The sequence below is a fragment of the Chionomys nivalis genome, chromosome 13 (genome assembly GCF_950005125.1).
Source record: "Chionomys nivalis chromosome 13, mChiNiv1.1, whole genome shotgun sequence".
NCBI lineage: Eukaryota > Metazoa > Chordata > Mammalia > Rodentia > Cricetidae > Chionomys > Chionomys nivalis.
Window position 1 is genome coordinate 31,749,645 of NC_080098.1, and position 14,483 is coordinate 31,764,127.

General features: G+C 42.2%; 1 protein-coding gene across 3 annotated transcripts in view; it reads left to right on the forward strand.

Annotated features, from left to right (window-relative positions):
• Positions 1-5,322: 5,322 nt before the first annotated feature.
• Positions 5,323-14,483, forward strand: part of Larp4b (La ribonucleoprotein 4B) — a 76,658-nt gene continuing 67,497 nt past the window's right edge. For all 3 annotated transcript variants that reach the window (XM_057787500.1, XM_057787501.1, XM_057787502.1), the window contains exon 1: positions 5,323-5,602. The gene's annotated coding sequence lies outside the window, so the exon portion shown is untranslated. The remainder of the gene's footprint in view (positions 5,603-14,483) is intronic.

A 14,483-nucleotide genomic window follows, 5' to 3' on the forward strand; every position in this document is an offset into this window, starting at 1 on the left:
CAACACTCAACACATCAGCTTGCTCATTTGATCTAATCATTAGCTTGTGTATTTGGGGCATGACTCTCACATGACTGAAATAGTCACATGGGAAGCAACTGAGGTCATTCAGGAAGCCATTATTGCTGGCTTGAAGGAACCTACACATTTATCAACTGCAAGATGTTCTTTTGCTTTGAAATTAATAAGCATTGAAATGGCATATATAACCTCTGCCTCAATAAACTTCTGTTCACTCCAGCATTTGTGGCCATCAAAAATTCCATGATAGTGGCAGCAAGGCTGATTTTTAAAAACAATTTCTTCTTCTTCTTCTTCTTCTTCTTCTTCTTCTTCTTCTTCTTCTTCTTCTTCTTCTTCTTCTTCTTCTTTTTTTTTTTTGATTTTCGAGACAGGGTTTCTCCGTAGCTTTTGGTTCCTGTCCTGGAACTAGCTCTTATAGACCAGGCTGGCCTCGAACTCACAGAGATCCGCCTGCCTCTGCCTCCCGAGTGCTGGGATTAAAGGCATGCGCCACCACCGCCCAGCTTCTTCTTCATTCTACTGTAAAGAAGAAATTTCTTTTTTCTCATCATTTCTATTATTTTTACACACACAAACACACCCTAGTAGCTGTATGAACTAATGCATTTTTAAAAAATCTAACATATTCTAATATATGACTGTCATTCATTTTGGTACTTCCGCCTAATTTGACTAAGCCAGTTCTTTATTGTGTTTTGATCCCTTTTGATCCCTTTTGTGGTAGGAGAAACTCTGTAGCATATCTTACTAAAGCTTCTAAGGGCTCCTCTTCGCCTCAAAATAAAGTCTTGACTCACTGAACAGGACTGGCCTGTCTCTACCTTCCCAACTAGTGCTCATTCTAGGAGGAAGGTGCTCATTCTACGAGCACCCCCTCCACTCTGTCTCCAGCCTTGGGTTATCTATCATTCCTGACTCCTTCCCAAGTTGTCTGAGATCCTGCTCTCCTAACTCCTACATCCCCCTTTCCTACTTATTTGTTACATTCTCTTTGGTATTATTCTCCTTTCCCCAGAATTTAATAGAGTCTCTCAAGGCAGGAGAAGGTCTTAGTAAATATTTGTTTAATTGATGGACAATGAGTAGCTCAAAATAATTAGAATTTATAGTTTGTTTTGAGATAGGGCCTCATTCTCATTCTTTAGCCCAGGTTATCCTTGAACTAACAGCAAAATCTAGACTGGCCTCAAACTTGAGATCCTCCTCCTTTAATCTTCTGAGTGTTATGATTACAGGAATGAGCCACCATGCCCAAATTAGAAAGTAAAAGCCTTGGGCTGGGCCTGGTAGCCCACACCTTTAATCCCAGCACTCAGGAGGCAGGGACAAGTGGATCACTGAGTTTGAGGCCAACTTGTTCTACAAAGAGAGTTCCATGTCAGCCAGGACTATTCAGAGAAACCCTGTCTTGGAAAACAAAAACAAACAAAAAGAAAAGAAAAATTAAAGGTCTTATGAAAACTCACTAGTTAATAAGATAATTTCAAAATACAATTTTAAGAGAGGGAGAGTGATGTGAGATTTCCCTCTGTATGCTATGATTACCATTGGTTAATAAAGAACAGAGCTAGGTGGGGAAAACCAAACTGAATGCTGGGAAAAGAAGGGTGGAATTCAGAGAAAAGCCATGTAGCCCCACCAGAGACAGACGCCGGAACTTTAGCCAGTAAGCCACAGCCACGTGGCAGTACATAGATTAATAGAAATGAGCTAAATTTATATGTAAGAGTTAGCCAATTAGAAGCTAGAGCTAATGGTCCAAGCAATGATTTAATTAATACAGTCTTGTGTGATTATTTCGGGAGGCTGAGCAGCCGGGACCCAACAAGTGGCCTCCATGCAACAGGAGAGAGAGGGGGGGTGGGGGTGGGGGTAGATTGATTTGGGTTTGAGGCTGAAGGCATATGCCTTTAATTCCAGCACTTGGGAGACAGCCACAAGCAGATCTCTGAGTTTGAGGCCAGCCTGATCTACAGAGTGAGTTCCAGGACAGACAGGGCTATACAGAGAAGCTCTGTCAAAACAAACAAACAAACAAAAAGTTTGAACATAATTACCCCATATGAGTGGACAGAGTTGTATCTACAAGATATGGGTTATTAAATGAAAATCTCATTACAAGACATGGGATGCCTCTTTATGAGTTATTGGCTAGGAAGACCCCAGTGGTCTCCAAAGCAACATGGTAACTGCCATTGCCCTTGGTTACCCAACATAATTGCAAGGTAAGATCCTATTACTGAAGACACCACACAGTTCGGCTGCAGGACATAGAGAAATCAGTGTCAAATCGATATGGAAACTTTCTCTTAGTTGGCTAGGGTAGTATGCACGCTTCTGGGGGAGGAAAGATATCAAGGATCTTAGCTAGCACTGGACTTACCTGCTGTAATAATAACTTACCGAGCAAGATAAGCCCACTGATCCAATAATGGCATAGCTATTAGAGGGGGTCACTAACAGCTTCTGATTGAATTTTAGCCCTATTCCTGCAGAGAGAATGTCATGCCTGTACTTTAATGCTGGTGATCTCCTATGGCTAGGAATAATAGTAATCTGCAATTACTATTTTTTTTTCTTGTTTTTTTGAGACAGGGTTTCTCTGTGGCTTTGGAGCCTGTCCTGGAACTAGCTCTGTAGACCAGGCTGGTCTCGAACTCACAGAGATTCACCTGCCTCTGCCTCCCAAGTACTGGGATTAAAGGCGTGCGCCACCACAGCCCGGCTTGCAATTACTATTTTGCTAAATGGTCATACTGTCAAATTAATTTCTGAATATTTATGTTTATACCCATAGGCCTGGATTTTTTTTTTGTCTGTCTGTCTCTCTGTCTTTTTCTTTCTATTTTTCCTATCTTTCTATCTTTCTTTCTCTATCTTTCCCCCTCCTTGCTAGGAATGGAAGCCAGGGCCTTCCACATGTCAGGTGAGCACTCTGTCACATCCCAGGTGGTGTGGCTTTATAGGAAAAACTACATGTTAAACACTGACTTGAATTTCATTAAGGGCCCCCTTAGGTTGAAATAGGCTATTTTTACTAGTACTTGATGTTATCCTGTAGGAAAGACAACAGGGAAACACTGTAGTGATATTTCATTTATCTTCATTGCCTGAAATTCAGAGAGTAAAACAGCCACATTGGTCAGCCTTATGGACCAGGCTGCAATAACATACACCTTTAATCCCAGTGGTGTACGCCTTTAATTCTAGAACTAGAAAGGAATGTAGAACGGGAAGAAGACACCTCTCAGACACAGTCTCATTCTGAGATTCCTGGAGGAAAGACTGCCATTTTCTGACTGAGATCAAGGTAAGAGCCAGTGGTTGGTTGCTTTGCTTTTCAAGTCTTCAGGTTGAACCCCAATTTCTCTCTCTGAGTTTTTATTAATCATGCTTCAAGCCATGAAGATCTTTATTGAAAAGACAGAGAAGACATATTTGAAGGAAATGCCTGTTGGTAGTCTGGTAGTGTTCTGGTTGCATTGCTCTGACAACAAAAACCCTGAAGTGTAACAACAGGCAGAACTACTATGGAAGGGATGGCTTGAATAATATTAATGCTCTATATGCTTTCTAATACCAGAGGAAATCTCGCTCTTAAGCAATTTATTATCTTTAGAAACACATCTATGAGCAGGGCACAGCAATGCCAGGCAGTACTTCTGTCGCTTGGGAGGTAGGAGGCAAGAGAATCAAAGTGAGTTGAAACCCAGCCTGTGTTAAATAATGAGATCTGGTCTTTAAAGAAGTGTCTTTGAATTTCTACTGCTGTGAAAGACACTATGACCACAGCAACTATTATAAAGGGAAGCGTTTAGTAGGGGCTGGATTACAGTTCAGAAGTTTAGTCTTCTCATCATGGCTGGAAGCATGGTGAGATGCAGGCAGACATGGTGCTGGACAGGTAGCTGAGAGTTCTACGTCTGGATCAGCAAACAGCAAAAAGAGAGTGACACTGAGCCTGGCTTGAACATTTGAAGTTCAAAGTCCAACCCCTAGTGAAACACTTCTTCCAATTAGGCACGCCTCCTAATAGTGCCATTCCCTATGAGCCTGTGGAGGACATTTTCATTCAAACCACCACAAGAAGAAATGGGTCTACAAGTAAGTTACATTACAAGTATTCTTTTTTTTTTTTTTTTTTTTTTTTTTTTTTTTTTTTGGTTTTTCAAGAAGGGTTTCTCTGTAGCTTTGGAGCCTATCTTGGAACTAGCTCTTGTAGCCCAGGCTGGCCTCGAACTCACAGAGATCTGCCTGCTTCTGCCTCCAGGATGCTGGGATTAAAGACATGTGCCACCACCGCCCGGCTCATTACAAGAATTCTTAAGGCAACAATGCCTTCTAAAAGGGGTGGGTGAGATGGTTCCGTTGGTAAAGGCTCTTGCTCTGAAGTCCAAACACCAGAGTTTGAGCCACAAGACCCACAGGGCAGAAGAGAACAAACTCTCACAAAAAGACCCAATACATGAGAGTTTAAGAAGCCTTCTAAAATGTAGACTCTTCAGCATTTGATACTATTCCTGTAAACCTATGAGCAGAGCGGGCACACAGCAACCATGGATATAATTCCAATAGAGCCTTTTCAAAGGGGAAAAAACTCGTACAACTTGGAATAGTGACTTATAGAAAGTATCCAACTGGCTCAAAATGCAAGAAGTAGGCAGCAAGTTTTAAGTAAACGCAACATCCTTTTGGGATTTTTATAAGAAAATTGGTAAGGCCAAGATATCGGTATTCTCAATTCTCCGGGAAACGACAAGAGTAGTTTTTTTTTTTTTTTTAAAGCTCTTTCAGAATCACTCTTGTCCCACAGTATTCCCGGAGGCTGTACAGGAGTGCCGGACCGTGTTCGAGGTCCTGGATGCAGCGGGTCGGAGCGAGGGGTTTTCGCTCTCAGAACGCAGCCAGCCGGCGAGGCTCCACTCGCCAGCACTCACTTAGGAGCCCTACACTTAACTAGTTACAAGCTTGGATGCTCAAGGAGCTCCAGGCGGGGCTTGCAGAATGGGCGGGGAGAGAGGGACGTGCGGCGCGCGCAGCAGCTCGGGGAGGGGCGGGGCGGGGCGGTGCCGCTGCCTTGCGCGCACGCGCCAATCACAGACGCCGCGAGATGGGTGCTCGCGGAGAGGCTGGGGGAAGTAGAAGGGCGGACTCGAGTCCTCTGAGCCAATCGCCACGCCGCGTCGCCATGACGCGAGACTCTCCCGGGCGCCAAACTCCAGTCGGCGGGCCGTGTGGGTGAGGGCGCCGGGGTAGGGCGCGGGGCCGCGCGGGGGTGGGACTTCCGCAGGGCCCCGGAAGTGGGAGCTGTGTGTTCTCATGCGAACGGGAAGGAGCGTTGGGGATCTGGAGTCTCGAGGTTGAGACATTTTCGGGCCCGAAAGGGGAAGGATCAGCTGCCGCCGCTGCCAAGCCCGCGTCCGCTCTTCTTTGCTGTCTCCGGCCCGGCCCGGCCGTGCCGCCTCTTCTTGCCGTCTCCCTCCTCGGCCGTCCCCGCGTGTTTTGCGCGGTCGCCGGGCACCGGGGCTGCGGCGACGAGCCCGCGGGCGGCCGGTCGGGCGGGGCGGGCGGCTGACAGGTGAGCGGGCCGTCCTCGGCCACCGACGGGGCGGCCTCCCTTCCGCGCCCCGTGCTCGGACCCGCGCCTGCACCAGCCTGTCACTGGGCCGCCATCTTCCCGGAGGGACTGGGCCAGTGGCGGGCAGGGCTGGGCCCGGCCGAGGAGGGACGGCACAGGGCCGGGGCCCGGCGGGGGCCGGCGCTGGGGAGGACGGAGAGAGAGGAGGGGCAGGGCCGTGGAGGGGCCGGCAGGGCAGACCGGACTGTGGCCTGGGCGGCCCAGGTTAGGCTGGACCTGGGAGAACCTGCGGGCCGGGGTCGGAGCCTACTGACACGGCCCTGGCTGGAGAGGACTGGAGCGGAGTGAGACGTGTGCAGAGTTGCCTCCGAGGCCGCGTCCCCTTAGCCTATTTGGGTTTGCCCATGCAGCCCGAGGAGTATGGGCTGGGGGTCGCAGGCCACCAGCGCCCCGAGGTCGAGCCGGCGGGTGCCGGGGACCCGCAGTGCGGCGCCGTGGCCTCGCCCCCCTTGGTCCCGCCGGAGACGGGCCAGACAGCCGCGCTTGGTGCTGCGGGGAGAGATGGCTCATTAGGGAATCGCATTCCTTTAGAACCAGGAAGTTAGGATCCTGTTGCTCGAGTGTGTGTTTGGAATGCTGCTACCTTTTCCCCTTCCACTGAATAGACTTGAGCAAGGCCGACTTTGAAACAGTTAAAAAAAAATTAAAAATCAGTGTGAAGACTCATGGGTACAGGCCAGGAACCTCTTACCACCTGCTTCTCAGCGGTGTATAATAGAGCTTTAAGTTTGTTTTGAGTTGAGGTCATTGCGTGTTCAGTGAATATAATCCTGTTTCTCCCTTAATTTTTGGTATAAAGTAGCCTTGAATTTGGACTGACTAGAAATGTGAAAGTGATCTTAATTTTTATTTCCATTTGAGACCTTATTGCTGGCCAATGGAATACTTTGTCTTAATCATAAACTGAAACTTTGAAGCTTTCCGTAACTGAATAAACAAGAGAAGAGGGCTTCCCATGGCTGCAGTGGAATTAGTTTCTAGTACAGTTAACCGAGGGAGTTTTTAATAGAGGCAGTAGCAACTACAAGTGTTTATTTTAGGGTATTAGCTACTCTCCTTTTCAAATTGAGTTGAATATATAAAATGCGATTTGTTTTGAGATGACATTTTCAAGACCACAAGAGAAAAGAAGAGTAATGTTCACTTTTTGTGTGGTCAGATAGTATGTTTAGTGTGCAGTTTCCATACTCCCCCAGCCTGGTTGGCTATCTTATGAACATCTCAGGGTTAATTTACAGAAGTTGAAATGGTTGTGGCTTTTCCTCCGTGCTTAATATACCAAAAGGCAGTTTTGTAATCAAGCTATACAAGAAATAGCTTCAGGAGGTTTGCTGGAGTCACTAAAGTGAAATGCTTCCTGAAGTTTTATTTTTCAGCTGTACATTTCTCCTTAAAACTTACACTATTTAGAAATATATTTTATCTTGTATTTTGGACAACTAATGTGGCTCGATTGACTTATTTACATGAATAAAAATGGCTTGACTTCTTAGTCATTTGAAGTTACCTTCTTGGTGGCTGAGTTTCTCATCTATAAAAGCCTCATGAGACTGATGTAACTCAAGCATGTGAATATTGGCTGTTTTGCTATTTTTGTTACTGAATTGCTCTTTTTAATATTCTACCTTACAGCTGTCAACAGTAATTTATTGTTCACATGTATCTGGCGTAGAAGACAGGTTCTGAATCAGAATGTAAATTTGGAGAAAGGAGCTATACTATATTTGAGTAAGATTCAGAGAGAAAATAGATGATTATAGGGGTGTACAAGTTTGCTAGCGTTCATATTACTACATTCTGTAGAAGAATAGCTGAAATTAAGTAGCAGCATTTTATATTTAATGTTCTGGGTTGGGGGCTTGCCCATTTTGTAAAAAAAAAAAAAATACCCGAGATTTAAAGAATTGAACTTACTGCCTTCCCTAACTATGCACAAAATTTAACAAAGATACATTTGAACTCTGCTGAAACAAATATTTCACTTAGCTACCTGTTTTCCTGAAGAAGTACTCACAAGTTACCGAAAGGGTAATTCTAAAACGCACAATGCCTTCAAGTTGCTGCAACTACTGAGATTTGCAACAAGATCTGCAAACTTTAGACTTGGTTGATGTTACCGAGCAGAAATGACTGACACACTCCTGGCACTGTTGTTTCTGTGTCATGGGGCATTCATGCGTCTATCAACAATGGGAACTAGGTTTATAATCTAGGTCTTCCACTTTTAGTAAGGTGTGATGGTCTTTGGGATTGGGGAAGTGCCGCGTGGGTTAATTGCTGTAAATCCCATTTGCTCTTGCCCCTAGAGTTGAAGGCGGAGTTTGTGTGTACTTTCCTAACACATGCAGTAGACACTCAAGTTTAAGGGATATTCCTTCCTTAATATCAGATTGGTAGAAGCAGGAAAGTTGCCGGGTCCTTTTGTATTTGCTGCCATTGAACCATTTCAACTTTTTCTAATGGGAGGAAGAAAATGCAAATGACGAAGTTGAGCCTTCATTAAAAAGGGTTACTGCTGCACTTTATTTTGTCATGTGAAGAAATCTGTTTGTTTTTTGTGTTTTCTTTGTGAGTTAATTTGAGATTACACAGTGAGTCCACTACTTTCTGAGGGTTGAATTCATGAGACCTCAGTTTAGTTTAAATGTTTTGCTTTGATTTATTTGGCAGTACAGAGGATTGAACCCTGGAACTTTATGCTAAGTAAGCACTCTACCACTAATGTACATCCCCGGCCCACGTTTAAAAATAAATTTATATATAATATATACATATAAATATATATATTAAGGTACGAGTCCCATGAAGCTGCCCACAGGCCTTGAGCTTCCTATCTTCCTGCCTCAGTCTTACAGTACCTGTGCTTACAAGCCTGTACCACCATGCCAGCTAGTTTGCTCTTGATTGTTAGACTTGTTAATGTCTTTGGAGCTGCTGTTCTCTGTGGTTACCTTAATTAGAAATGAATTTTCTTATTAGGGCATGGAATTGGAATAGTAAGTCTCTAGATTCCCTTAAGAAAAGAAAGGGGCCTTGTGAGATGGCTCAGCCACTAAGGACTCTTGCTATCTAGCCTGTTGACCTGAGTTCAGTCCTCAGAACCCATATGGTAGGAGAGAACCAAGTTACCTTCTAACACACAATAAATAAATACATGTGAAAGCATAAGCAAAACCAGAAGAGAAGGAAAATAAATTCCAACTTGGAAATATTTCCCCTTAATGTTGAGACTTAAAAGCTGCTTTATTTTTTTCTCATGTATAGATGTCTTCCTTAGGAACAGGGAAAATTATTAGCTTAACTATGCTTCCTTCCTTTCCATTCCTTGCCCCCACCCCCACCTCTTGCCTCTGTGCCCTTATAAAGTTTATCTTTGCACCACTTTTTGTTAAAGCTGGCATGACCCCTATTTTAATCTTGAAGGATTTGCATTGGAGTGATGCTGCTGGTTTCATGATCTTTTTTTCTTGCCGCCCCTATCACCTTAGCTTTTCAGGCCTAGGCATTGTGGTATTGAAAATATTTCATACTTAACACAAATGGGAAATATGCTGCCTCATTATTTTAAAGGGAGTTTAATATCTGCTGATACAAGACTCAGTTATCATTGAAAATAACCTTTGAAGTTTATATGCTAATTCTTCCTTAAACTTTGTTAATAAGGATGATTCTTATTTGCTTGATTAAAATACTCCTGTGTTCGCACAAGCTGCTTTTCTCATCTCCCTCCAGATGCTGCCCTTCAGGCACATCCTGGTTGCTTGGCCCTTCCTAGACATTTATCAGTACTGTCCTAAGCTCCATATCTTATCCACTGTGAACCCATTTTGTCTTCATTCGCTGCTCCGAGATCATCTAGGCCTTCCTGCCCTCTGTGCCTCCCTTCCCCCACAGTATGCTGCCTTGACTCTTAGTAGTGTTTTTGCTTGAAATTGGATGCCCCTCCCCAAGACATTTTTAAAGTTTTGCCTAGTTATTTAATACTGGTAAGATGGCTCTTTAGGAATCATTGCCTCGGTTTCTGAATTTAGACTGAGTGCTTCTCCCTTGCTGCAGCACCCTGAGTGTTCCTTTATCTATTGAGTACACAGTTAACTCAGGGACACTTTTTGTGGGGAAAGCCTCTTACATTTACAATCTTTTTGTCCACTTCAAGGCCTGAAGTGCTGAGGATGGAAGCAGGGCTAGGGACATTTCCCATTTGTGTAAAAGAAATTACTGATCATGTATTTGCCTGTGTCTCTTAACAAAAGTGCACACCTAAAAAGGATCCATTACTAAGTTTCTTCTAGTGTTACTTTTACAAAGTTTTAGCTGACTTTTCATACCTGTACTTACTGGATAATGTATCTTAGGCACAGTAATTTAACTATGGGACCTTAAATTTTATTGCCTTTGGTCTTTAAACATCTCCCCTTTTGGTAGACTTTTTTTTTTTTTTGCTTTCTATATTTTGCTTTAAAATTACATTATATCTTAACAAAACCCAAAGCAATTATAGTTTTTCTAATGTACTTATAATGTAATATTCTATTTAATGTCATATACCCTGGAATTCAGATGCTGGTGACAGCTACATACTTCCTTGATAGTTACAGTTTGTCATTGTGTATTATGTCATGTCTGCCTTAGGCTTTTTTTATTTCTTTTCTTGATGTATTTTTTTCATCATTCTTATGGCACTATAACATGCCATGCTCATTATTTATTTGTGCTCTGTGTCTTTACTCTAACTTCCATGAATTATACAGGGGATTTTGTCTGTTTTATTCATTGTTATGAACCCAGATCCCAGGAGACATATAATGTGCCAGAATGATTTGGTTTTAGCCCTCCCTCCCTCCGTCCTTCCCTCCCTCCCCTTTTCTGTGGTGCTAGGAATTAAACCCTATTCATCCCAAAATGCTCTAGAGTTGTACCTCTAGCTCCCTGAGAAATTTAATAAATCCCAGCCTTGTGATGGTGAATAAGCAAATGTCTGGTCTTCTTTTGGCTGCACCTGGTGTCCACTAAGGCAGGCACATAGACACTTAACACAGTGTAAAAGCCGATGTTCATAGGTCAGAGATGTGTACCTGGAGGGACGTACTGAGAGAAGACAGGAGACGAGAGTAGCCCTCTCAGTAAAGAGAATAATGTTGCAGTGACCCTGACATGGGCAGGAACAAAGAGCTTGTGATAAATTAATGTAGAAATGACTCAATGAGTTGAAAGAGCTGGAAGAAGTAGGTAGGAGCTGACCTTAGAGGGCCTAGGATGTCCCTTGTAGGTTTAGAATTTTGTTGTTTATTCTGAGAATATCAGGAAACACTTGGAAGGTTTTTAAGTAGTGAATTACATGATCTGGATTGCCTTTTAAAAATAATTGTTCTGAGGCTGGTAAGATAGCTGAGCAAGTTAAAGATGCTTGCCACCGAGCTCACAAATGGTTCATTTGACCCCCCATTCCATAGGATTAAAAGGGCAAAACATTTCCTGGAAGTTTTACTCTACCACAAGTATGCCATACATAAATAAAGACAACAAAATGAAAACATTTAAGAATATACTTGTTCTGCTTTATGGAAAGGGATATGAAAGAGGCAGAAATGAATACACAGATAGAATTATACTCAGTGGCAAGGCACAATCCCTACTTTATTCTTCTCTTGGTCATAGTTGAAAAGGCCCAGTTCCTGTATAAATGAAAAGTACCTTGCTTTAGTTTTTGTTGTACAAAATTATTGTTGTTGTTGTTTTTCGAGACGGGTTTCTCTGTACAGCTCTGGCTTGTTCTGAAATTTATTTGTAGACCAGACTGGCCTTGAACTCAGCTCCACCAGGCTTTGCCTCCCAAGTACTGGGATTGAAGCATGTGCAACCAACGCCCAAAAAAGGATGCAGGTTTAGAAAGTTCAGATTTTGTCAGAGCAAACTGATTAACATTCTTTCAAGTAACATCTCTGAAAAATGGGAACATCTTGTCACATTTCATAAAGCTTTGTGTTTTTATTAGGGGTTGATGCAATACACAATACAGGATGCAAATACTTTGGCCAACTTGATATAAACTTACAGGTGGCTTCAGTGATTGTTACTCTTTCTGAACAGTTTCAATATTCATTTTAAATAATACCTTGTACAACCTTTCTATAAACACCTGTAATCCCAGTACTTGGGAGTTGGAGGCAGAATGAGCAGGAGTTCAAGGCCTGGGCTATATGAGAACCCCCCCCCCCTTCTCTCTCACACACAGCTTTTCTAGTCTGTAAAGTCTTGATGATAATTTTTTGGGTCCTCCTTTCCTTGTTGTTTACATTGTATCCTTATGTTTCATTGTTGAGATTTATATCCCAGTTAAGCACCTGAGCTTGAATTGTATATCTGTGCTTTAGTCAGTAACAGTAACCTGTAAAGTTATTCTTAGTTATTTTGTAACTAGGGTCTGCAAAGAGGGAAAAGTTTTGTCTAGTTGGAGAACAGGTGGTACTTCTTCCTTACAAGGGATCAGAAAGATCTCCTTTCTGAAGGACTTTAATGGGGTGTAAGTCCATTGTCTTAACCACTTAACTGATGTGTAACCAAAACCTTTTAAAAGTAGATTTAAAGTCCTGTGGAAAAAGTTTTTGCTCTTAAACTCAGAAAGCTAAAAACATTTTCTTTTATGCTTTTAGGCGGTAAAAGTGTGTAAAAGACAATCTGTAGTATTTTAATTTTGTTAGTGTGTCACATGAATTCTGTCTACTTATGTGGGTGCTTGGTTTTACTCTCAGCTCAAACTAACTAGTATGTATGATCAGTAAGTCCTGTTAACCTTAGTGACTGACACCCATACTTCTCCAGTTATTGTTACCATTGCCAGAATGCAAATTAGTGTTTCTTTTGGGGGGGGATCGGTGGGGGGGGGGTTGTTGAGTCAGGGTTTCTCAGTAGCTTTGGAGCCTGTCCTGGAACTAGCTCTTGTAAACCAGGTTCGCCTTGAACTCACAGATATCTGCCTGCCTCTGCCTCCCCAGTGCAGGGGTTACAGGTGTGTGCCACCACTGCCCGGCTTAGTGTTGCTCTTTAACAACAAGGTCAATTGGAGTACACAGATCAGACAGCTGTGTATATGAGTAATTGGTGAGCCAGCAATATTTGCTTCTTTACACCATTAGAGAGGAAGAGAATCATAGGAGAAAATACAGAAAGTTGTGTCCCCAATGATTATTGTATGTTCTGCACTTTTCCATAGTTTCTTACTCTTTTCTGTATAATGAACTTAAATCTCTTCTATTAAAATTATCCTTCAGGACTGACTAATTTGAGTGAGTTAAACCTAAACATAAAAAATTACAGGTAGAAATTAGAATTGCCAAAGTGCTGGAAGCAATCACGGTCATAGAATTTCAATCTCTATGACATGGGAAATTTGAACTGTTTCTATGGAATGCCTTGCGATTTAGAAGATTGTATTTTAGTGGGTTTCACCCAAACTCAGGAATACTCTTAGCATACTGTGTCTTTCAGAATATTGAAAGTACTTGTTATTGTGGTGGGTTATAATATATATGTTTTTCATGAAACACATGAGGTTACACTGAAGGTAAAAAACTATACAGATATTTTTGCAGATAGATCTGTTAAACACTCCAAAATTATATCAACTCATAGTTTTATGGGGGGGCAAGAATGCTGGATCATTTAACTTCCAGTTTTCAATTGAGTGTGTGGAGGTGAAATTGAATAAGTTTATTGTAAAGAATAGCTACTAAGTGTTTAGGATTACCATAGCATTTAATAAGCTTTAGTCCAGTTCATTAAGTATTTTGTTTTTATTAATGTCATTGTTACCTGTCTGGAATTACTAGATGCTCATATAGTGTTAGGTAAAAATTCATACCACTTTGAGGTAGTACAGTTATTTTCTGAGATTTTGAGTTTTAGTCTACACTCATTTGTCAGTTGAGATTTGATAACTAGTTGTCAATCGCCAGGGAAACAGCATCTCATCATGGGATTTTAGAGCTCTGAAGACTCTGAAGTCCACAGAAGTTGCTCTGTGAAATACAGCTAGCTGGTTAGTGGCAGAATCAGGACTAACTCACTGCATTTCAGAGTCTAGATATGGAGTTGGGACTGGTCCTCATCCAGTTCCTGGTCTTTTGCCTCTTCCCCAGTGTGGACCCAGCCCAGGCTCATTGCACTTAGTTGTAGTGCTCAGTCAGAACACTTGCAAGCCTGTAAAATGAGCCTTGACATTGATGAAAACATTAACTTTATTTCTCTTGCAGAGTTTTAAAGAAACATTTTACTTTTAACAGCAGATTCTTTTTTCTTTTTTCTTTTTTTTTTGGTTTTTCGAGACAGGGTTTCTCTGTGGCTTCATTAAAGATTTATTTGCATTATTTTTACAGTGGTGATGAGTAAGTGGCTAGGGAGGCCAGAGGTATTGGATCTACCTAGAGTTGAAACTGTAGGCTACAGGCAGTTGTGAACTGCCTCATGTGGGTACTGGGAATGGAACTCAGGTTCTCTGGAAGATCAGTACTATTTTCTTAATCTTGAGCACCATCTTTCTAGCCCTAAAACAGATGGGGATAGATTCTGAAATGCAGTTAGGCCATTTAATTATTGTGAATATATTGAATACCTTAGAATGCTTAACACAAACAGACAGGATAGGCTAGTCACGTCACATAGCCTTTTGATATAGTCAAGGTTTACATGGAGAGATTTGTAATAATGCCTCCCACACAATATGGCATGCTGTTTTATAGGAATATTTTTTAATAAATGGTATACCCAAACAATAAAAGTTTAACATAATAAATAAATAAACTAATAAGGGTCATTTATGATT